Source organism: Mus caroli, chromosome 14 (genome assembly GCF_900094665.2).
Source record: "Mus caroli chromosome 14, CAROLI_EIJ_v1.1, whole genome shotgun sequence".
Lineage (NCBI taxonomy): Eukaryota > Metazoa > Chordata > Mammalia > Rodentia > Muridae > Mus > Mus caroli.
In genome coordinates, this window is record NC_034583.1 from 84,665,813 (window position 1) to 84,692,635 (window position 26,823).

Sequence of the window (26,823 nt, forward strand, 5' to 3'; positions counted from 1 at the left end):
TGTGCAGGGCAGACCACTGTCTTCCAGCTGGGAGGGTGCTGGATGTCTGTGGCCCCAAAAGGGTGCTGCCTCAGCAGCTCTGTGGCTCCTGCCTGTCCCAGAAGCTGTCTGCCTCTGTGGTCCTCACTCTCACCTGTGCAGACTAAGTTCGGTGGAGTCCTGGAGCCAAGATGGCACTCCCTGCAGGGCGGTACTCTGTCCTCAGGCTGGGAGAGTGCTGGATGACTGCAGCCCCAAAAGGGTGCTGCCTCAGTGGCTCTGTGGCTCCCGCCTGTCCCAGAAGCTGTCTGCCTCTGTGGTCCTCACTCTCACCTGTGCAGTCTAAGTTTGGTGGAGCCTTATGATCTCTTTGTAAGGATAGTATTTGGTAGATGTGTTTGCCCTTGTTTTACATAGTCCTTCATGAGCATCATTGAGTTTAACTTTACATATATATATATATATGTATATATATATATAAAACATATATATGTATACACATATATTTGTTAATATATTAAAATAGTTGCTATAGGCACAGTTTGTAAATATCTCTCTTAGTACTCCCTTCATTACGTACCATATGTCTTGGTATCTTTTTATTTCCTTTACACCTAACTTCAGAACCCTTAAATTTTTTTCTTGTATTGTTTCCTTGACTGAATTATCATTAGGGGGTATTTCATGTTCTTTAGATTCTGTTCTTGTTAAAATCAAGTATCATTAAGTTATGGTAAATTAGAATATAGACTGTTGTTTTCATTATCTTATATTTGCTAAAACATAGCTTAATATGTGATCAAGTTGGAGTCAGTTCCATGTGCTGTGTCCATTCAATTAATGATATTATTTAACTTCAATGGTTTTATCCGTTTGGCTATTTGTTTGTTTGTTTAGTATTTGGTCCACATGATCTACCTATTGACAATATCTAAACTTTTAAAAACCAGATTATTGTTTTTAAAAAATCACTGGCATCAGTGATATTTTGAGACAATTTAGATAAAAATCAGAAAGGAAGGTTATAATTATATAAAAGCCAAACACTCAAAGAACTAAGATATTTAAAGAGAAAGAACAACCCCATCCCACAGTCCAAAACTCTGACCCATAATTGTTCCTGTCTGAAAGAACTCCAGGGACAAAAAACGGAGAAGAGCCTGAGGAAAAGGAAGTCTAGGGACAGGCCCAAATTGGAATCCAGAACCCAAGGTCTGACACTATTACGAGGTTATGGTGTGGTCACAAAAAGAGACCTAGCATGACTGCCTTCTTTGTATTGTTTCTTTTCTTTCTATTTTTTTGACTTCAACCATCAGTTTGATTATTTCCTGCTGACTACATTTCTTGGGTGTGCTTAGTTCTTTTTTTTTTTAATTGGATATTTTCTTTATTTCCATTTTAAATGTTTTCCACTTTCCAGGTTTTCTTCCCTCCCTGAAACACCCTATCACATCCTCCCTCCCCCTGCTTCTATAAGGGTGTTTCTCCACTCACCTGCTCTTGATTCCCCTATAGTGGGACATCTATAGAGCTTACATTGGATCAAGAACCTGTCCTTCCATTGATGCATGACAAGGCCATCCTCTGCTACATATGCAGCTGGAGCCATGTGTACTTCTTTGTTGATTGCTTAGTCCCTGGAAATTCTGGGGGTTATGGTGGATTGATATTGTTGTTTTCCTTTGGGGTTGTTAAACCCTTCAACTCCCTTCTATAACTCCTCTATTAGGAGCCTCACACTCAGTCCAATGGTTGGCTGTGAACATCTGCCTCTGTATTTGTAAGGCTCTGGCAGGGCCTCTCAAGAGACAGCCTTGTCAGGCTCCTTTCAGCATACACTTCTTGGCATTCACAATAGTGGCTGGGTTTGGTCTTTGTATATGGGATGAATCACCAGGTAGGACAGGTTCTGGGTGGTCATTCCTTTAGTCTCTGCTCTACACTTTATCTCCATATTTGCTCCTGTGAGTATTGTGTTCTCCTTCTAAGAAGACCTAAGCACCCACACTTTGGTCTTCCTTATTATTAAAGATCATGTAGTCTGTGAATTGTATCCTGGTTGTTTTGAGCTTTTAGGCTAGTATCCTCTTATTGATGAGTGCATACCATGTGTTTTCTTTTGTGATGGGTTATTTCACTTAGGATGATATTTTCTAGTCCTATCCATTTGCGGAAGAATTTCATGAATTCATTGTTTTTAAAAGCTGAGTAGTAAACCATTATGTAAATGTAACAGATTTTCTATATTCATTCCTCTGTCGAAGGATATCTGGATTCTTTCCAGCACCTGGCTATTATAAATAAGACTGCTATGAACATAGTAGAACATGTATCCTAATTATGTGCTAGAAAATCTTCCCAGGAGTAGTATAGCTGAATCCTTAGGTAATAATATGTCCAATTTGCTGAGGAACTGAAAAATTGATTTCTGATTGTACCAGCTTGCAATCCCACCAGGAATGGAGGAGTGTTCCTCTTTCTCCACAACCTCGCCAGCATCTGCTTTCACCTGAGCTTTTTATCTTAGCCATTCTGACTGGTGTGAGGTAGAATCTCAGGAGGGTTGTTTTGATTTGCATTTCCCTGATGACAAAGGATGCTGAACTATTCTTTAGGTGCTTCTCAGCCATTCCATATTCTTCAGTTGAAAATTCTTTGTTTAGTTCTGTACCCCATTTATAATGGGGTTATTTGATTATTTGGAGTCTAAATTCTTGAGGTCAATGCATATATTGAATATTAGCCCTCTATTGGATGTAGGACTGGGAAAGATCATTTCCCAGTCTGTTGTTTGCTGTTTTTCCTTATTGACAATGTCCTTTGCCTTACAGAAGCTTTGCAATTTTATGAGGTCCCATTTGTTGATTCTTGATCATCCAGCACAAGCTAGTGGTGTACAGTTCAGGAATTTTTCCCCTGTGCCTATATCTTCGAGGCTCTTCCCCCCTTTTTCCTCTATGAGCTTCAGTGTATCTGGGTCTATGTGGAGGGCCTTGATCCACTTGTAGTTGAGTTTTGTCCAAGGAGTTAAGAATGAGTCGATTTGCATTCGTCTACATGCTGAACACCAGTTAAACCAGCAAAATTTATTAAAAATGCTCCCCCCCCAACTGGTTTTAGCTCCTTTGTCAAAGATAAAGTGACCATGTATGTGTGGGTTCATTTCTGGATCTTCCATTCTATTGCATTGATCTTCTTGCCTATCTCTGTACCAATACTATGCAGTTTTTATCACAATTGTTCTGTAGTACAGCTTAAGGGCAGGCATGATTATACCACAGAAGTTCTTTTATTGTTGAGAATAGTTTTGCTATCCTGGGTCTTTTGTTATTCCAGATGAATTTGCAAATTGCTCTTTCTTATTCTGTGAAGAATTGAGTTGGAATTTTAATAGGGATTGCATTGAATCTGTAGATTACTTTCAGCAAGATGGTCATTTTTACTATATTAATCCTGCCAATCCATGAGCATGTGAGATCTTTATCTTTTGAGCGCCTCGATTTCTTTCTTCAGAGACTTGAAGTTCATTTCATACAGATCTTTCACTTGCTTAGTTAGAGTCACACCAAGGTATGTAATATTATTTGTGGCTATTGTGAAGGGCATCATTTGCCTAATTTCTTTCTCAGCCTGTTTATCCTTGGAGTGGAAGAAGGCTACTGATTTCTTTTTTTTTTTTTTTGGAAGTAATTTTATATCCAGCCACATTGCTGAAGTTGTTTATCAGCTTTAGGAAATCTCTGGTTGAATTTTTGACACCACTTAAGTATACTATCATAGCATCTGCAAATAGCGATATTTTGACTTCTTCCTTTCCTATTTGTATCCATTTGATCTTCTTTTGTTGTTTAATTGCCCTAGCTAGAACTTCAAGTAGTATGTTCAATAGATAGGGAGACAGTGGCCAGCCTTGTCTAGTCCCTGATTTAGTGGGATTGCTTCAAGTTTCTCTCCATTCAGTTTGATGTTGCCTACTGGTTTGCTGTAATTTTCTTTTACTATGTTTATATATGGGACTTGAATCCTGTTGTTTCCAAGATTTTAGCATGAATATTGTCAAATGCTTTTTCAGAAGCTAATGAAATGATTGTCTCCCTCCGACACCCCTGGTTTGAGGTGTTTATGTAGTAGATCATGGTGATGGATTTCCATATTGAAACATCCCTGCATCCCTTAGATGAAGCCTACTTGGTCATGATAGATGATCGTTTTGATGTGTTCTTTGATTCAGTTGGCAAGAACTTTATTGAGTATTTTTGCATCGGTATTTATAAAGAAAATTGGCCTGAAGATTTTTTTTCTTTGTTGGGTCTTTATGTGGTTCAGATATATGAGTAATTGTGGCTTCACAGTGCTAATTGGGAAGAGTACCATCTGTTTCTATTTTGTTGAATAGTTTGAGGAGTATTGGTTTTAGGTCTTCTTTGAAGGTTTGATAGAACTCTGCATGAAACCCATCTGGCCCTCGGCTTTTTTTTTTTTGTTGTTGTTGTTGAGAGACTATTAATGACTGTTGTTATTTCTTTAGGGCATATGGGACTGTTTAGATCGTTTATCTGATCCGGATTTAACCTTGTATGTGTCTAGAAAATTGTCCATTTAATTTAGATTTTCTAATTTAGTTGAGTATAATCTGTTTTAGTAGGATCTGATGATTTTTTGAATTTCTATGGTTTTCATTGTTATGTTTCCCTCTTCCTTTCTGATTTTATTAATTTGGATATTGTCTCTGTACCCTCAGTCTGGTAAAGGATTTATCTATCTTGTTGATTTTCTCAAAGAACAAACTGCTGGTTTTGATGATTCTTTGTATAGTATTTTGTTTTGTTTTGTTTTGTTTCTATTTGGTTGATTTTAGTCCTGAGTTTGATTATTTCCTGCTGTCTACTCCTCATGGGAATATTTGCTTCTTTTTGTTCTAGAGTTTTCAGGTGTGCTGTCAAGCTGCTAGCATATGCTCTCTCCAGTTTCCTTTTGGAGGTACTCAGAACTATGAGTTTTCCTCTCAGGACCTCTTTTATGGTGTTGCATATGTTTGGGTATATTGTGTCTTTATTTTCATTAAATTGTAAAAAGTCTTTAATTTCTTTCTTTATTTCTTCCTTGACCAAGTTATTATTGAGTAGAGTGTTGTTCAGTTTCCATGAGTATGTGTGTTTTCTGTTGTTTTTGTTGGAATTTAAGAGCAGCCTTAGTCAGTGGTGATCTGATAGTGTGCATGGGATTATTTCAATCTTCTTGTATCTGTTGAGGCCTGTTTTGTGGCCAATTATATGATCAATTTTGGAGAAGGTACTGTGAGGTGCTGAGAAGAAAGTATATTATTTTGTTTTAGGATGAAATGTTCTATAAATATTTGTTAGAACCATTTGGTTCATAACTTTTGTGAGTTTCACTGTGTCTCTGTTTAGTTTCTGTTTCCATGATCTGACCAATGCTGAGAGTAATGTGCTAAATTCTCCCATTATTAATGTGTGGGCTGCATTGTGTGCTTTGAGCTTTAGTAAAGTTTCTTTTATGGATGTGGGTGCCCTCACATTTGGAGCACAGATGTTCAGAATTGAGAGTTCATCTTGGTAGATTGTTCATTTGATGGTGGTGGTGGTGGTAGGGTGATTGGCTTTTTTGGTGGAAGATTATTTATTTCTTATGTTTTCATGTGTGTAGTTAACCTGTTTGTTTTCTTTCTAGTGTCTTTTATAGGTCTGGATTTTTAAATAGATATTTTTTAAATTTTATTTTATCATGGAATATCCTGTTTTTGTCATCTCTGATAACCGAAAGTTTTGTTTGGTGGTATCTGTGGTCTTTTTGTGTCTGTACAGGCCCGTCTTGCTTTTAAGGTTCCCACTAAGACATCTGGTTTAATTCTAATAGATCTACCGTTATATTTTTCTTGCTCTATTTCCTTTGCAGGTTTTAATATGCATTTTTGTACTTAAGCTCAATATTTTGATTACTATGTAGCAAGGGAACATTCTTTTTTTATGATTGTATTGTTTCTTGTGTTTTATTTTCTTAAAATGACAGTTTGCATGAAATAACCAGAATAGGAAAAAACATAGAGGCAGAAAGATAGAATTAGTGGTATTAAAACAGGAAAAGGCCAGGGAGGGCTTGACTGAGGATGGATAATGGGTTCTGAGAAAGATACAAGCAGTCATTTCACAACACTGCAATGCAATGCTAAGACACTTTCTTTAAGATCGTTTAGATGATAGTTTTCTAAAGAAAAAATATTTTTTACCTGATTAAAAAAAAAAAGACACTAAAATCAAGTATAATGATAGGAAGGGGTGTTTTAACACATGTAGCTATTCTATATTAAGTTAGTATATCTGTGTCCCAAACATCACTTTTTTTTAAATTATGTATTTTCTTCATTTACATTTCCAATGCTATCCCAAAAGTCCCCCATACCACCCCCCACTCCCCAACCCACCCAGTCCCACTTCTTGGCCCTGGTGTTCCCCTGTACTGAGGCATATAAAGTTTGCAAGACCAATGGGCCTCTCTTTCCACTGATGACTAACTAGGCCATCTTCTGATACATATGCAGCTAGAGACACTAGCTCCGGGATGTACTGGTTAGTTCATATTGTTGTTCCACCTATAGAGTTGCAGACCCCTTTTCTTTTTCTTTTTTCTTTTTTTTTTCCAAGGGGACATTATTTTTTTACCTAAAATATTTGATGACTTGTAACCTTGTACATCAGTCTTTGGGGACTGTCTTCTTTAGATTAGGAACATTTCCTCTGAGATTTTTTTTTTTTTTAAATTTCTGTGCCTTTGTACTGTGATTCTTCTCCTAATTCTATTCTTATTATTCTTAGATTTGGTTTTAGTGTTCCAGATTTATGGATGTTTTGTGTCTGGAATTTTTCTATTTTTCATTTTCCTAAATTGATTATATTTCTTTTATCATATCTTCAATGCCTGATATTTTCTTTTCTCTTATAACCTGCTGGTTATGATTGCATCTATAGTTCCACTTTGCTTACATAAATTTTCTATGCCCAGAATTTTCCTCGGTTGTATTTTCTTTATTGCTTATATTTCTAATGTTCATGTCTTTAAAAGTTTATTCATTTTCTTCAATTTTTTTTTCTGTTCTTGTCTTTTGGGGGTGGTTTCTATAAGGTATTTAGCTATTTCTTCCTTATTTTGTCTTTTTCTTGATTTCTTGAATGTGTTCACATCTTTAAGGACAGCTATCATCTCCATAAAGTTGGTTTTAAGGCCTTGTTTTTTTCTTGTGCTTCAGCTGCTTTAGAATAGTCAGAGTTTACTAGAGTAGAACATCTGGGCTCTCGTGGTGGCACATTGCTCTGAACGTTGTTAATTGTTTTCTTAGACTAGAATCTAAGCATCCTGGTTTAGGATGATTCTATTTCTAGGTACTGATTTATGGGTTTATCCTTGTTGCATGGACATGTTCATCGTATTTGTTTCCTTAGTAGTCTTCTAGCCTGTTTAGTCTGTGGTTGAACAGGGGTCTCCACTTGAGTTTGTGGCTAAACTTCTGGTGGCTGCTGTGCTAGCCAGATGTCTCAACTTGGGATAGAGGCTGTTCCCTTTCTGGCAGCCTACATGGGAACTCTTCCAGTTGGAGACTCATCTTGAGTTGTAGGCTGCTGTATGCTGACCAGAAGAGAAGCAAGGATAGGGGATAAGTTGTGGTGGGCACAGAAAGAGTGGAGATGGTCTGAAAGCAGGCAACCTACCTGGAGTTCTAATGCTTGGTGTGGCCACTGGTCCACCAAGGAGTCTCGCTCACACTGGGGCCTGGAATATAGACGTGACAGAAGGAGGATTTGGGATAATGTCAGATGGGGATCACTGAGAGTGTGGAGTGAGTCTTCATTTAGGCAATATACTTGGTTTTTCTAGCAGACAGAGCCTCTGTTTGGGCTGGTGGTGTCTGATGGAGTTGGTGGATGGTCTTCTGGCAAGCATTGCCTGTAAGTCTGTAGGGATTTCTGATCTTTCATATTTCTTCTGATTAGTTTGCTCTGAAACCTATGTAGTCAGATGTTAGGGATAGATATGCCTGCTTTTTTTCTTAGTTTTATTTGCTTGGAATATTTTCCCCCATTATCAGTGAGAGTGAGTTGTGGGATTTTAGGGAGGCAAAAACAAACAAACAAACAAAAACAAAAAACAAAACAAAACCCCACAAAAATATGTGTTATAGTTAGTTGTTTTTTTTTTTTTAATTCAGTTTACTCATCTGTGTCTTTTTATTAGTGCATTGGTGATATTTCAATTCGGAAATTTTACTGAAAGATGTGCACAATTAACTGGAACAAAACTGATAAAATTTTGTTAATGTTGTGGTGTTTGCTTAGTCCTTATCATTGTGGATTTCTTCTATGTGACCTTGTTGGTGTCATTTATACTACTCTTCAGACTAGTCAGCCAACATGGAATCCATAAATTCCTTTAATTGAGATCATTATGGAAAATTTTAATTTTTCTTCAAATTTAGTGGATAGATTTGCTGAGCACAGAAGCCCGATTGAGAGTAATGATATTTCAGAACTAGAACATGTATTTCTAGGCCGTGGGGCTTTAAAAGTTTCTATATAAAACTTAGAATTAAATAAATTATTTGACCTTTTTTTTCCTTTCAGTTCTAAATTTCCTTTCCTTATTACATGTTTTTAATGTTTTAATCATAATATATGACACGAAGTTTCCTTTCCCATCTTATCTATTAATGTTTTCAAGACTTTTGTATCTGGTTAGAACTTTAGGAAAGTTTCCTCTAAGAACTTAACGAAGATATTCTATGTAAATATAAAATTATATGTTTTCTTGAGACTTTTACAATGACTTTAGTGTCAGTAACTCCTCCAATCCTTTCTGTGTTGCCCTCGTTCCTTCCTGATTACAGCTGCCCTGCTCCTTTTTCTCATTGTCCCTTTCATATTGCTCAGATCCTGCTGTTCTCAATAGGGTTTCCCAACTCATGCTAATGTCATTCTGAAAAGGTTGTTGGGATTTCTATAATTATTTCAGTTTGTGTAAGAGTATCTGAAGGATTGGTGCTAACAACCACAGATGATGGAAAATTTGTAGCAAAAACATCTCTGAGCAAGTATCTGTGAAGTAGGCTTTTGAATACTTAGGGGATATGCCAAGGGTGGTATAAGTGAGTCAGATAGTACATTTGTTTTATGATTTTGAGAATTCTCAGCACTGATTTCTAGAGAGTGACTGCACCATTTTGAAATCCCATGAATAGTGAATCAGGGTTGCCTTTCTCTGCATCAACTCCAGTTAGTTTGTGAATTTTAGCCTCTCAGAGTAGGGAGAGATATTTCAACGTTGATATTTGCATTTCTCTAATTGTTAAAAATAATAGACACTTTGAGAGGTATTTATTTTTTATGGAACTCATTCAGATCCACGGTCCATATTTTCAGTAAGTCAGTTTTTGTTGTTTGTTTTTAATTTAAAAAAAAAATCCTTATATATTCTGGATGTAAATATTTTGTTAGATTTATAGTCCAGAAATATTTTTCTCCCACTTTGTAGGTTTTTTCCCTCACCTCACCACTTGCTTGCTTTATTTTTGTCATGTAACCCAAAATACACTCACACAGTAAAAAAAAAAAAAAAATACATACATACATATACATATAGATGTATACATAATACATATACATACATACACTATATATATATGTATAAATATATACACACACTATATANAGAGAGAGAGAGAGAGAGAGAGAGAGAGAGAGAGAGAGAAAGTGTGTGTGTGTTTTGTGTTACATGACAAAGGAACAAGTCCTTAGATGAATTACCTAATACTAAGTGATTAGCTCTGACATCATAAGCACCATTACAACAAAAGAGGCTAAGGATTTGAGAGGGAGAAACAGGATGAAAAAGAATGATTGGAGAGAGAGAAATGGAAGGAGTTGTTGAGAGGAATGGCAAGGAGAAAATGATGAAATTGTATTCCAGTTCAATTAAAAAAATGAAGAAAAAGAAAAAAGGATTAGGTGTTTAAATGAAAAAAATGATCTTCATAGTATATACAAAAGAATGAAATGGTAGGTAATTTATTTTTAATTGTACATATATCTAAGAAGAGCTAGTAAATCAGTGCCATTTGACTTATTATAAGTTATGTCAAATTTTAAGTTTTGTTTTACTATGAATAAAAAATATTTCACCTGCAAATTTAATAAAATTTAAATCATTTTTCCCCTCATCACAGCAATTTTAAAATAAAGTGGACAATTTGCTTACAGAAATATAGTTATATGTTTTCAAACCACTCTTTAGCCTTCCTGGATAATAAAAAAAGATTAATTATATTTTAGGATGGGGAACTAATGGCCGTTGTTCCAGGTTAATACAAGAACCAAATGAACATTTCTGTCTTGTACTTTATCATGTCCTTTCTGTTTTTAGGTACACAGATAACTTAGATTTTTCTACATGTCATTAAATTAGACTTTTCAAGTGTCAATGATAAAATGTTCATCTAACATCATTAAATTAAACACAAAAGAAATTACCTTTACTATGTTACCTTTCTTCTATGGCCATGACTCAAACGTTTGTTATTTCCATGGTATAACAAGCTCTCTCACATACTGCTTATATACTTTAAGATATATTTCATTTGTTCTTAACTGAGTAACCCAGTTAACTTTCTTGCCGTCCTGTCTTAACTTTCAATATTTCAGACTGAATAAAAAGAAAACAGAAAAAAGAAACAAAAAAAAGAAACAAAGGAAAAGGAAAGAACATGAGGTAGAGGAGAATGTTCATAGTAGATAAAAAGGAGACATAGCTACAGGCAGAGACATCTGGAAGAATGCAGACTGCACCAATATCCATATAAAGAAAGTGGGGAAAGGAAAGGAAAGGAGAAATAGAAAAATCAGGTACAGCAGCCAGGAGGCCCAAAAGCTAAAAGATGTAGTAATCATAATGGATGGGTTATATAGAAGAGACAAGTCTCTAGAGGAAGTGTGACCCACCAACTGAGCTGGAGATTTTAGGGTACAGGATGGGGTTTGCTAGCTATACTCTGTAATAGGTAAGGACTGAAGAGTGATGGGAGTACCTGGCTTCCAAGTCCAATTTGACATGTTAAATAGGCACCTTGCCTATGCCCATTTGTCCCTGAGTTTTAGAGTTAACACAGATGATTCCTTTTGTTGATAAGGCTTTTATTTGACTTTTTAATTTTCATATCTCAAACATCATTTTAGGTTGTGTTTTGTTCATCAATCCTTTTTCTTCACTAAGTTCAGTTGTTGTAGCTTAGATCCTTAGGATCCTGCTATTTAAGGTCATAATCTACCACATCTGAACAGCTCCTCTGCACTTGGGTACAAAATGGAGGTCTTCTTTTCCTAGCAGGGCTTCCTTTTTGCCTGATCTGGATAGCCAGATCCCTACACCCTCTACCTGAGGAAGGTCATGTCCTTGGCATATCTATAAGTTCAACCTTCTCTTTCCCAATATGAACCTGCCCAGCAAGTTTCAGGATTCCTGAAATGTGTCTCCATGCAAATGAAGCATTGCTGGTCTTAAACTCCAGCTAAGGCTTACATTCATCCTGAAAAACTCCGTCTCACCTTACAAGGTTCAGATAGCTAATTTCTACCACTAAGATCCTCAGAGAAGGCCTTTGCCTCATGCCCACTGCCACCTTTCAGCACCTGCAGACCTCATGCATTCTGATCTCCACTTCATTCTTCCAGCCCAATATGCAAAGGCATATTGACGCCCTGAGAGACAAAGGAGACTGATAACTTGTTTCACTAGCGCTTTTCTTTTATATTTGATTTTTTTGGATATGTTTATGATCAGTTTTTGATCCTTTGCAAGATCTCTTAGATAATTCTCTCTATGGTTCATTATGCTGCATCAGTAGGTTTTATAGGGGTGTGTATTATCTTGTTTTTTTTACTCCAGTTTCTGTTTTTGTACTCAAATTTTCAAATCTAAACTAATTTTTATATATGTGTATACCATGTATAAACAAAATATATAATTTGCAGAATATAGAAATACAAAGTTTCATAAACAGAAATTCCCCTTTCCTTTTCTTCCCTTCAACCCTTTGGATGTAATCCATAAATCCTATTGCTCTCAAATTAATGAGCTCTTGTCTTCTCTCTCCCTCCCTCTCTCTCTATATCTATATAGAGATAGATATAGATGATATAGATATAGATATTCTTCAGCATTTATAACCTATGCGTATAATGTTATTAGTATGCATATGTAATTTCAGGCCTGCCCATATGGTATTAGATAACGAAATGTGGGGACTATTTTTAAGGATAACTAATGTTTTAGCCCAAGGTTTTCTTAGTTATCTGTAATTCTTTGTCCAGGGTTTGGGCCCCATGACCTTTCACCCACCCATATTTGCATGCCTACTGGTGTTCTTGGTTAGGTCTTGTTTAGACAGTAGTGATGTTGAGATATCTTTGGTTTAGAAATATTTTTTTACAACATACAAAGACCATAATAGAAAATTATCACTGTTCATAAAGAAGAAAACAAGTGAACTTGTGGTGCCTAACTAAGCGTAACCATTATAATACAACTTCTGCAACTAAAGATGAAAGGTAATCTTGAATTTATAACAGAAAGTCTATGAGAGCTGGAGAAAGAGAATGTCTCCTGTGAGATGCTATCTCCTAGCCATGTTAGGTGCATCTCTTGTTCAAGTCACCTTCTATTTTCAATTTAGGGGTGTACAACTTTCATGAGCCATTATGTTGCAAGGTGTTTGACATGCTGGTTTGTTTTGATGTTTGAGTGTTTGTTTGTTTTTCTAATGTACTTTGAGGGTTATAAATTCTATCCCTTTATATTGAAAAGCTACTGCTCTCTTCCTAAATAAATACTATTAATGTATGAGCATATTACTTTGTAATGTTCTCATCTTCTGCCTTATGATGTGTTTCTTCAAACCTAGTAGGTCTATCTTGAGTAAAGTCTCTTAAATCAAAAGTTTAGGCAAATGGGTGGAACTATAAAATATCATCCCAAGTGAGGTAAAGCATTCAGAAAAGAACACACATGATATGCATTTACTGATAAATGATTATTAGCCCAGAATCTCACAATACCTTACAATTCACAGACCAAATGAAGCTCAAGAAGAAGGAAGGTCAAAGTGTGGATACTTTGATCCCTCTTAAAAGGGGGAACAAAATCCCCATGGAAAGATTTACAGAGACAAAGTATGAAACAGAGACTGAAGGAATGACCATCCAGAGACAGGCGCACCTGGGGATCCACCCCAGATACTGTCACAAAACCCAGACACTATTGCGGATGATGAGGTGGGGAATGGAATATGGAGTGTAAAAAAAAAAAATTAAAAAAAAAATTTAAAAAACCTAAAAACTCAAACTCATCATTAAATATTTTTGTAAGGAAGATATTTCTCCAAGTATAACATGCCTACATACAACCTTGGAGCAGTAATTGTTTGGTTGACCTCTACAATTCCTGGAAGTTATGGCCATAAAAAATGTAAGAGAAACCAGTGACACTTGGGTGTGTTGTTATGTAAGTTTGTCATTTGTCCCCTGAAGTTGAGAGGAAGAGGGGTGTTATCAGACCATCCCTTGAGATCCACTATCAGCTAGTGTGGTGATTTGAATAACAACAACCTCTGTAGACTCATATACATAAATCCCATTGGTCGAACAATTTAGGAAGGGTTACTGGTTGAGGTCTGGTATAAGGAGATGTTTCACAAAAAGAGATTGTTTTGAGTTTTCAAAAAAACCTATTGTTCCCAATAAGCTCTCTGTTCCATGCGTGCTGATCATGAATGTAAACCCTCTGCGACTGCATCAGGACCATGCCTTCCTTCCCCTGGCCATGCTTCCTGACAGGATGTCCAAGTCCTCTAACCCTCCGGAGAACTTAGATGCTTTCTTTTAATACCTACCTTGCCCATGGTGTATTCTCATGGCTATAGAAAGGCAACTAAGACAGAAGTTACCTTCAGCGCAAGGGCTATTGCTATGGGAGGGCCCATTATGTTGGTTTTTAAAAGAATAGATGCTTCTGCCCATACTCCAATAAGCAAGCTAATTTATTTCTCTGTAAGTTTACTCTGCATTTGGGTGTAGATGGCAAGACTTTTCATTCATTAGATAATTGTTAATATTCTAAAGCAAGTAAAGGACATGAACTTTCATTTACACAAAATATATTTTTAAATAATGACAGTAGCATCAGCAACGAATAACATTTACATACTGGACAATGATAGGAATTAGGACACCAAAACTTGTCCAAAAAAGAAAACAGATTCATGAATAGTGAAGAACTTTCATAATATATCAAATTAATTCTCAGTGGCACAAGTTGAAAGACCTCTGAAAATGTAAGATATTTAAAAAATATAATGTGCACATCAAGATTATAAGAAAAAAAAACACCATAACATTGTGACAGATTTTATTATTTATGTACAAGAAAGTGAACTTGTATAGAATTACACTCTTTCCCTTGCAACTAGTTGTACAAAATAATTTTGTATTATAAGCAGATATATTTTAAATGTTACAGATGTACATTTATCTAATGTGTTAAAAAATGTAACTGTATGTCAGAATTGCAACTTCAACTTCACATGAAATTTGAGTCATATTAAAATCTTTTAAGATGGAAGTATAGAAAGGATCAATTTAAAAAGTTATGCGGGATAATATTATCAGTGAAAATACAGTAAAAATCCAAATTAGGATGACACAAAACATGTATTTTATAATATATGTAATTGTGTTTTTAATTTTTATATTATTTCTCATTTAATTTTTTGAAGAAAATTTTACTATTAAAATAAATAAATCATTAATGACTGAATCAAGTATACACAGTAACATTCTAACATAGTTTAATATTTGGAAATATATTAAATGTTGTCAAGTTCATGTTTCATTTGGTTCTGTTTACATTTCTTTCTATTCACCCTTTAAAGAATTAACTTTAGAAATTATCCTTCCTGGAAGTCAGGTTCTTAACCTGTGGGTCACAACACTCACACGGGCCACATACCATACATCCTGGAGGTCAGACATTTACATTATGATTCATAATAGTAGTACAATTATGGTTGTAAAATGGCAGCAAAATAATTATATGACTGAAGATCACCATCGCATGAGAAATTATTAAAGAGTAGGTTGTGGACCACTGGAGTTGTTTATTTAAATGTACACCATCTGTATTTAACTGGTTCATATCATATGCTTAAGACATTTAACTCTAATGATGCCAGATTTTGAGGAGTTTTTTTTTTTTTTTTTTTTTTTGGAGTTGAACTTTCTGATAAGAAAATGCATTTACATTTAAAAGTTCAAGGATGGATTTTGATAAACACAGTAATTTTAAAATGGAAATCTCTGCTTGTTTTGTTGAAATGCATCCCTATCAATAATATTCTTGTTCAATTTGATTGTGACCTAAACTTTGAAAATTACAGACTAAGTTGAGCGATTATGTATAATATTAACAATTATCTATTGCTGGTAATCAATTACTGCCAAGAATAATTTGATGCATTCATACTTCCAAGAACAGTATTTAATTATCTTTTCTGATGACTCAATGCTACTGTATTTCCAGCTGTGTTTAGCCACATTCACAGGCCTCTTCACATTCCTTTTAATCTGTTATTTTAATCAATAATATTGAAATCAAAGAAAGAAAAACACTCAGCTTCATAATGGCTCTAGGGTGTTGATTTGAACTAATTGTGCCAATTTCATGCATACACAAATCACCAGGTTAAACAAAAGCTTGATCCCTTGCATATATACAATAAGTATTTAAACAGTGACATCTCATGGCTGAAACTACCTTTTCTAACTCTGAAACTGATTTGGATTCTGTGTTTTGTCCCTGTCTTCATGCCATTTTTATTTTTCTTTTGTCTGGTTCCTGTAAGTTTTGAATCTAAAATTGGATGCTTTCCCAGAACAAATGATGTTTTCCTGTGCTTGCTCATTTCTTGTCTTTCTGTTTCAAGGAATGTTCATATCCTAAAGGTGGAGTAAGAAGACATAGCCAGAGATATTTAAGTATAATAATACAGACTAATAAATGACTTTTCAAAGGTAAACACAAACGATTTCATAATTTTAATTAAAGATACAGTCAGCACATAGAACATAGTCAGTTTTTTTGTTTGTTTTAAATTTAGAAGTGAAAAAACAGAAGACTGGGACGTGAACATGCCATAGATGGAACTGTGGCAGTTTGAGAGGCACATTAAAGAGACCAGTTAAGAGGAGCAAATTAAAATTTTACAGTATGAAGAAATCATTTTTTTTAAAGTTCTTTCCCAGGAATTGAATAAGGAAGTTAAATCGAGAAATGTTTTCTTACACAGGCAGCAGGACATTATTGCTTCAGAAGATGTAAAGAAAGGAAAGTGACTAATGTAAAGCCTGAAGTAGTGTGGATTAATAGAGATGCATGCTAAGGCATTGATGACATTCAAATTGATATCTTCACAGTATCGATTACTTCTGTAGATACATATAGCTAATGGATAGACATATAGATACATAGATCATAGAAAAATAATAGATAAAGATATATAGTTATTATCTATCTATTATTTATAGCATCTCAATTTTATGACAAACTTAAAACAGATCTAATGATAAACATTTTCCCTTTTTTTTTTTTAAATTGTTGCCATGTTCTGTGGCTAAAAGGAGGAATTTGGTTTGAGAAAAGTAAATTTGTAATATCATGAAATGTAACAGATCAATATTTTAAGAGATTATTTAAAATTTTTAAGATTAAGTTTCAGATACAAGCTTAAAAACATAAAATGTACATTGGGTTTTTGTGGTTACACATTCTTTCAATCTTTTATAATTCTAATGAGAAGGCTCAATAAAGTGTATGTTTCATGACAAGAGACAGTATTGGTTAGTGGACGAAATAAGATGCGACAGAAATCTGGGGCTTACAATGGCTGCTTATCATTGGGCATTGTCCATGGACCATATGCACTGTGGGCTGGGTCAGATAACTCATCACCTACTTGGTAAGAAATATGCAAAATAAATATCATGAATAACAATGATTTTAATGATATCAATTCCATACATTATGGTAATATTTCTAACATATGTATATTATATGTTGTATTATATAGTTCAGCATCTCTGGCAAAGCGCTGCATGAAAATTTAGTCTAGGCTTGGTATATACCAGGTATTTCAGGATCTGACCTTAGCTATGACATTAATGGCATCATGGAGTGACCGTGACCAGAAGATATCACTTAAATCTTAGTGCTTGAAGGGGACTCATAGTTAGTAGACTATGTAAGGTTCTTAAGCAAGTTAATTAAATTGATCTTAACTGCAATTCAATCGAGTTGTGAAGACCATTTCATAGATAAGGGAACTAAGTCACAATTTATTACATTATTTGAAATCCAAGCACATAGTATTTCTCACTAAAGTCTATACTCTGAAATGCCACTTTAGTCCTCTGGATTTAAATGCAAGTTTGCCTGGCTCTAATTTTTTTCCCTGTAAAACCATCAATGAAGATGGTGAAAAAAATACTTTCAAACACATACTAGGTCAAGGGTTAAAAAATTAAACTTGGATTATAGAAATTGTATTCTCGTTGTGAAAGACTGGTTAAAGTAGGCATTGGACTATGGAGTATTATACGTTAAATAATGAATGGATCTCAGGAGTTGTTCAGCCATAGAAAATGACTTTTATTTTATTAATGAGTTCAGGTGCAATCAGATGATGATTTAAGGCTTGATCATATAGGCTTTAAATTTCTGAGGACTGTAATAGGCAGGGTGATATGAAATCAGCAGGTAATCTTGATTCTAGTCTTGTCTGGTAATTTAGCAGTTGACTGAGCTATTTGAGGAATAATATCAATACTTCTGCTTAGTTACCGTTTAATTAGAGTGAAGAGATAATATGACCAAGGCAACTCTTATAAAAGAAAGCAGTTAACTGAGGGCTTGTGCACAAATTCAGAGGCCTAGTCAAGTATCATCATGGTAGGAAGCAAGGTAGCACCGTGGCAGAGTTTGTGCTGTAGATATTGTGGAGAGTTTTACTTCGGTAGGATTAAAGAGAGAACAGGTCAGTTCCTTGGTTAGGCTTTCATTGCTGTGAATATGACCAACGCAATTCTTTTTTAAGTTTTTAATTCTTATTTTATTTATTTACATCCCAATTTTGCTTCCCTTCCCTGTTACCCATTCCAGCATTCTTCACTCCCTCCTTCTCCACTTCACCTCTGACAGGGTGCAGTGTCTCTCTACCCCAACATCCTCATTCCCTGGGGCATCAAGTCTGCATATGGGCTAGGGGCCTCCAACCAGCCCCTGTATGCACTTTGGTTGGTGGCTTAGTCTCTAGAAGCTCCCAGAAGTCCAGGTTAGTTGACATTGATGGCCTTCCTGTAGAGTTCCAGGACCTTGCTCCTTCAAACCTTCCACCACCTCCTCCATAGTGGTCCCTGGCCTCAGGCCAATGCTTGGCTGTAACTATCTGCATCTGACTCTGTCATCAGCTGAGTTGCTTCTCAGAGGACAGCCACGTTAGGCTTCTGAATGCAAGCACAGCATAGCATCAGTAATGGTGTCAGGGTTTGCTGCCTACTGATGTTGTGGATCCAAATTTGGGTCAGTCACAGACTGAAGGCCTTTCCTTCAGTCTCTGCTCCAATTTTTGTCCCTGCATTTATTTTAGACAGGAACAATTGTGTGTCCAAAAATTTGAAGGTGGGTTGGTGACCCCAATCCTCCAATGAGAGCCCTGTCTATCTGCTGAAGATGGTCTCTTCAGGTTTCATCTCCCCACTGTTGGATGTTTTAGCCGTTGAGTCCTGGGAATCTCTCACATGCAGGGTCTCTAAGACTTTGTAGAGTTTTTTTTTTTTTCTTCCTACCTACCACCTCAGGAAGCTTCATATTTCTATTCGTTCTTCTGGCCCTCTGGGATTTTCTCCTGTGGCCCCACACCTGATCCTACTCCCTATTTTCCATCCACCTCTACTCTCCCACCTAGATTCCTCCCTCCCTCTGCCTCCAATGATTACTTTGTTCCCCTCTTCTAAGTGGGATTGAAACTTTCTCACTTGGACCTTCCTTCTTGTTAAGCTTCTCATGGTCTGTGGGTTGTATCATAGGTATTCTCTATTTTTTTTGCCAATATATAGTTATCAGTATGTCATTTTGAATTATCCTCACTCAGGATATTTTCTAGGTACATCTGTTTGCATGAAAAATTCATGATGTCATTTTTAATAGCTGAATAGCATTTCACTGTGCAAATGAACCACCTTTCTATATCTATTTTTTTGATTGGGGAACATCTGGGTTACTTCCAGTTTCTGGATATTACAAATAAGCCTGCTATGAATATAGTGGAGTACGTGTCTTTGTGGTATGGTAGAGCATCTTCTGGGTTTATACCCAGGAGCAGTATAGCTTGCTCTTCAGGCGTAACTATTTCCAATTTTCTGAGGAAACTCCAGATTGATATCCTGAGTGGTTTTACCAGTTGGCAATGCCACCAGCAATGGAGGAGTGTTCCTCTTTCTCTACATCCTCCCCAGCATCTGCTGTCACTTGAATTTTTGACCATTGCAATTCCAATCAGTATAAGGTAGAATCTCAGGGTCATTTTGATTTTCATTTCTCTGATGACTAAAGATGTTGAACATTTTTGTAAAATTAATTATTTTATTTATTTACATTTGAAATGTTGGTTGCCTCCCTGCTCCCCATCCCAGAGTTCTTTACCTAATACCCCCTCCTCTTTGCCTCTAAGAAGGTAATCCGCCACCCACCCACTACCCACCCTCAACCACAGACCTACCTCCTCACACAACCACCTCCCTACCTCCCATAATCCTCTATATCCCTTACACCTACTCACCCCCACCAACTCACCCCATACCCCACATTGCCACACGCCCAACCCACCCTCTCAACCCCAGGGTAGCTCCTTCCCTGGAGCATCAAGTCTCTACAGAATTAGGTGCCTCCTCTCCCACTGATGCCAGACAAGGCAGTCCTCTATTACAATGTTCCAGGGGCTACAGACCAGCACATGTATGCTCCTTGGTTGATGGCTCTTAGTCTCTGGAACTACTAGATGATCAGGTTAGTTAACATTGTTGGTCCATCCCATTCAGTTCCTTTAATCCTTCCCATAACCCTCCCATAAGGGTCTCAACCTCATTCCAATGTTTGGCTATATCTGCATCTGTCTTAGTCAGGTTCTGGTAGAAGCTCTAAGAGGACAGCCATGTCTAGAAGCTCCTGTCTGGATGCACAACTGCTTACAAACACATCAGTAATAGTTCCAGCATTCGAGACAGTGACTGGATGGCCAGTAAATGATCTCTGCTCCACTTTTGTCCCTGCAGTCATTTTATACAGGAACAACTCTGGGTCAAAAAATTTAAAGTTGGATTGGTGACCCTACCCTTTCTGTCTACTGGGGGCACCATCTATCTCCTGCAGGTGGTCTGTTCAGGTTCCACTTCCCCACTCTGGGCCTAAGGTTGCCCCCATTGAATCCTGAGAGAATCTCAAATCCCAGGTCTCTGGGACTTTCTAGGGGTTCCACCCATTCCTCACCCCCAACAGCTGTATATTTTCATTCATTCTCCTGGTCCTCTGAGGTTTCTTTCTTTCTATTTTTTTTCCTGTCTCCCCATACCTGATCCTGCCTTCCTTTCAAATGCATCTTGACCATTCAAGATTCTTCTGTTAAGGATTCTTTTTTTTTTAATATTTTTTATTACATATTTTCCTCAATTACATTTCCAATGCTATCCCAAAAGTCCCCCATAGCGCCCCCCACTTCCCTACCCACCCATTCCCATTCTTTTGGCCCTGGCATTCCCCTATATTGGGGCATATAAAGTTTGCAAGTCCAATGGGCCTCTCTTTCCAGTGATGGCTGACTAGGCCATCTTTCGATACATATGCAGCTAGAGACAAGAGCTCCGGGGTACTGGTTAGTTCATCATGTTGTTCCAACTATAGGGTTGCAGATCCCTTTAGCTCCTTGGGTACTTTCTCTAGCTTCTCGATTGGGAGCCCTGTGATACATCCAATAGCTGACTGTGAGCATCCACTCCTGTGTTTGCTAGGCCCCTGCATAGTCTCACAAGAGACAGCTATCTTTGGGTCCTTTCAGCAAAATCTTGCTAGTGTATGCAATGGTGTCCGCATTTAGAAGTTGATTATGGGATGGATCCCTGGAGTTACAGAGACAAAGCTTGGAGCTGTGATGAAAGGATGGACCATCTAGAGACTGCCGTATCTGTTGAGGATTCTGTTTAGAATTTTGTACTCCATTTTGAAATTTAGTTATTTGGTTTTGTGAAGTCTAACTTTCTGTGTTCTTTATACATTTTGGATTTTAGCCCTCTTTTGAATGTTAGGCTAGTTTAGATCCTTTCCCAATTTTTAGATTGCTTTCTATTAACAGTGTCCTTTGCCTTACAGAAACTTCAGTTTCAAGAGGTCCCATTTATCAGTTGTTGATCTTACAGCCTGAGATATTGGCAATCTGTTTCAGATATTTTCCCCTGTGCCAATTCGAAGCTATTTTGCACTTTCTCTTCTATTAGATTCAGTGTATCTGGTTCTATGTTGAGTTCCTTGATCCACTTGGACTTAAGCTTTGTCCAAGTTGATAAATATAAATCAGATTTCACTCTTGTAGATGCAGATCACTAGTTAGCCAGTCATCTGTCTAACAGTCACCAACAAGTCAACTGTGTTCCCAGGGTTCCACTATTTGCTATGATTTGTTGCTATAGGTGAATTCGACTTATTATCATGTCAGATAAATGTTTTCAGAAGACAAAGGATCATTTCAACTTTTAGACATATTTTATCTTTCACTTCTCTAGAGATCAAGGCATGATAATCATCTAAATTCAGTTTCTTAAAGTATTTATGCTTATGAGGTTGAAAATATTTCATTTATCACAGGTCACCACTTTTTCACATTTTTTTAAAAAAGAGAAATGGATAGAAATAAACATATGGTATGAATTGCTACCATGAAAGTTTAAGGATCATGGAGATTATGATTCAGATCAAGTGCCATTTCTAAAAGCTAACATCTTATTTCTGTGGAAGACTAAAGTGCAAATTGCATCCTCTGCCATAAAGGCCCAGTTGACAAAAAGAAATGCCTGACACCATAAGTGTGTCTCCTCTTGAGTCTAGACCTGATCAAAGCTAGAGGTTCTGAGGCCATCTCAGCATATGTCAAATGGTTTCTCTCTGGGGATATTAATGTAGACTCTGCCAGATTGATACACATAGAGCTTTGACAGAGCCAAAAATTAAAAAAAATACTTGAACTATTAACTAAAGAGTCTAAGCTGATAATTTTTCTTACATGTGAAGAATGTATGATGATGCATTTACTGCTCTTGCACATACCCTGAGCACATAACACACAATAAATGGTGAGTATTAAAAAACAATATAAAGTTGCTTGCCTCCTAGAATGAAGGCTTCAATATCACTTGAAAGAATGTGGGTATAAAAACTGACTGTTGCATCCCTTTCTTATTATTCAAAATAAAACAAATAAACAACAATACAAAATTGTAATTGAAAACATCTCTGCTCTTATAAAAAGTATAATAGCAGATGTGAGAAAAAGCTAAGCTTTCACATAAGCACAACAGGGAATATTCAATAAATTAATAAACACTAATTCAAACAGATCTTTGGCAACCTATCTCATAACAATAGATGGCTGAACACTAATATTGTAACTACCCTTTAAAATTAATGGAAGTTTTTTTAAATTAAATAATAAATAATTTTATCATTATGTTAAAAACCCAGTATTTTAGTTATAAATTATTTCCTTAACACACACACACACACGGTTTGTGTGTATGAATGCATATGTATATTGTACACACACACAAACACACACATATATCCCCCTCCACATGTGTGTATTTGTAGTTTGGAAGATGCTATAATATTTGAAGTGACAAGTTGGTACCAAGATCCAACACTATCTAACAGAAGCCTGGTATGGAAAACATGTCTTCAAGTGAAGGAGGAAGAAACTCCTAGAGATTTATGTCACTTCTCACTAGCAATAAGAACCTATTGATAAAGATTGCACTCTAGACAAAAGTCTTGGCAGAATCAAGCTACTACATCTTACCTAGAAGGCTCTTCCCTAAAGATTAAATCTCATAACACACCTAAAAATGCAATAGTGGCACTTATAACTTGAAGTAACCAATTGTTGTCTAACTGGAATTTAGGATGCTGAGTAAGTAGTAGGAAATCTATGCCTGGCACCATTAACCTAATCAATTATGACTGAGGAGTAAATCCATGGATGACAGAGGGGAATCTACTACTTAAACTAGGATAACTCCTGGTTGCATAATAAACATTTATCTTTATGCTCAGAAGTAACTATGGTCCTTACATCAAAGAAACTTCTTTTCAAAACAGACAGAAACTATTAATGAAATACACTACTGGTTAAAATACAGTGAACAGTTAATAGTTGGATGCCAAAGATGGGGCAGAAAGATTTCTATTAATCAGAGTACTAGGGTATCAAAAGGGGAATGTTATCTAGTGTATGTAACAGTGAAGCTGTGAGGTAAATAATATTTAACCTCAATTGGGGTTTTCTACCCCACCTTTGTTCATTGAGTTCCCAGATAAAAGATTCAAAACCTTTATATATATAATATTAAGCCAAGAGCTGGGCAGATACCTACCCTCTAAGCTATTAATACCTACTTCCTTACCAATTACCCCAATTTATAAATTGCCACACTCCATCTCTACTGCTCTTAACTCCAATTGGCCAGTACTCAGGGTCATGTTTTCATGATTCACCTTCCCCATGGTAGGTGTCTGCTTCTTTCTTCTACTCTTTCTTTCTCTTTTGGCTCTTCTCAGACCCTAAGCCTGGGACTGATGCCCCACCTATCTCTCTTCTGTCCAACTATAGGCTGTTGGCATCTTTGTTCAACAAATAATTTTAAATTAAGGAACAAGATTATATAGAATCACTTGGTGTATGTAAGGATTCTCTTATCCCTGAGGCAACCAATATTTAGCTTTACAATACAGAAGACTAAAACTTAACAAACTGTACCCATGAAATCTCAAAAGCATGGTTCCCTAAATAATGCTTGAACAATGACTATACTATGTTACATTCCAGCATGGATGGGGGTATATCACAAGACTCCACCCTTAGATAAAGTCATCATCATAGAATAGCTGCTTAAATAGGAAGAATTGGTCTTCTCTTGAGAAAACACAATGATAGGTTGTCCAATCACAGCAGATCGAACTTAAACACATAGAGATATATACAAATCATATATGGACTCAGCAGGCTGTGTGTATGTGTGTGTGTGTGTGTGTGTGTGTGTGTGTATAACAATAATTAAAGAATAAATTATAGATTTGCAGGAGAGAGGAGGGAAAGGAGAGGAGTAATTGGGATATAATATAAAAATGATATAATACACTGATCGTAAACAAATTCTCAAAATAATACCATCAAATTAGAACAAAATAACACATACCTCACAGTTGCAGAAGACTAAGAAAAAAGGATTTCTGATAAAATGGCAGCTTAGATGACATAGTGATTCTTTGTCTCAAAAATAAAACAAAACATTAGCAATAAGTTATTAGTTTTACATTTGTACTATTTTAATTAGAAAAATAGAGCGCTATCATGTGTGCGTGTGATCTGAGGGTAGATAGGGGCACTGCCCTATGGCACAGGTTTGGAGGTCAGAATACAATTTTGTGTAATTGGTTCTCTCCTTTTGTTTAAAACCCTTTGGGAATTAAATTCCAATAGTGAGGCTTATGAGATAAGAATTATTATCAGATGAGTTATGTAGTACACACTAAGATGTTCATTTTTTAATGACAAAAGAAAAATGCAAAAGGAAAATATTGACATTTTATTTACATTAAGTTTAATATATTTTATATAATAACCATGCTTGCCTTATAGAGAATAAGAGAAAAGCATCTTGCATGGTTACGAAGGGATTACTTAGTTTAACAATAGCATCAAGTACAGAAGCTGTGAAGCCATTCCAGCAAGGAGGAGAGGGACTTCCTTAAATTGTTCAAATAATTAGTTTATCACTGGTTCTTTATTCTGTCTTTACACTTTGGTGTCTCAAATGACAAGCTAACTTAAACTTCTTCAATACCAAAGAAGAAAACAAGTCATGACCAGTATCATCTTCTAAAAGTTTAATTAGCACTAAAGAAACACAGGATGGATAATATAGACACAAGATATAAACATAAGACATTTTTGAAAATGAAGTAAAGGGAAACAGTAAAGCACACATTATATAGGAGATAAGGTGCTCATTGTGCATGTGTAGGACAAGAGATGGAAAGATGAGGGTTTGACAGAAGAGGTTGATATACAGTGTCTAAAGATGTAGCACTTGGGTGTAAGCCTCAACTTCTGTAGTCTAAACTGAGGTGCGGAAATCAATGCCTGAACTCAATGCATCTGTTCATTCACATTTTCTAGGGGGCATGGGAACTACAGTTTTCTTTTTTGAGATCAGCACAGTACACAGGGACATGGAGATTTCCTACTCTGCATTGCATAGAGCTGAATGCCTTTGGAGACAACCAGGTCAGTAGATGATAAGTACAGTTCAAACTTTAGATAGGTTTTGTCCGGAAGATTCTTTAGCCTACAGGTTGCTCAGATGTGTGTATCACTTGAGATAACTCACACAAAGTAACAGAATATTAAAGATTACTATTGATACTAGCTAAATCTCAGTTTCAGAGAAATTTATTAACCACCTTTTAAAGAAAAGAGCTTTATGTTTTAGTGCAATAACTAACTAGATAAATGTGATTGTCTGATTTGGGATACTTGTGTTTAAAAAGGAAACTATTAAATTGGTATGCATATAAATATGTATAAAATTTTTCAAGCCCAACTAAATTTTAACAACATGTAAAATGCCATTTTAATTTATGAATTCTTACATTTATTAAAATATAAGTGTGCAGTGATCATGGATATAAAATAAAAGGTTTACTTTGTTAATTGAGAATGCATGGCACACGTAGCCTGTTTTACACATTTCAGAGATGAATAACATTACATAAAGTTTTAGTGGAATTAATACTTTATAAGAATTTGTCAACAGTACTAAATCCTTATACTGGTCCCAGATTTTCATTTATTTTAGAAAATATTTTTTTTATATTTAGACTATGCTACATTGTAAAGAGAATATGACATACAAAGTAATATTTACTTTCAGAATTGGCCCAAGGGAAATGCAAGATAATATTTGCATCAATGTTGTTGCTCTGGGAGTACTAGCAGAATGACTGGCTTCAGTCTGAGAGCTTACTCTCTATTTTTAAAGCTGAGTTATTATTGAATACACACTCTCAGATTTATTCAACAGAATATTTATGGCCAGACTGTCACTATGGTGTCATTTTGTAGGAGTGAGCAAAAATTCAACATCGCACGTGCTCTGTAATTTAGAGGCACTTTATGAATGTATTTAAATGACAGGAAAAGCATGACTTACTCTGTCAGTTACATCAAACAAACAACAAACAAACCAGCAAAATCAGTCAAAGACGTTTTTGACATTTTCCATATACAATTATTGATGATAAAAAACTTCATTCTTAACAAAATATGTGGGAATTAGACATTTCATGGAGCTATTTTTTAAATTCCATTCTTAACTTATAACTTCTCACCTGATGGCTTTCTTTTGTACATTT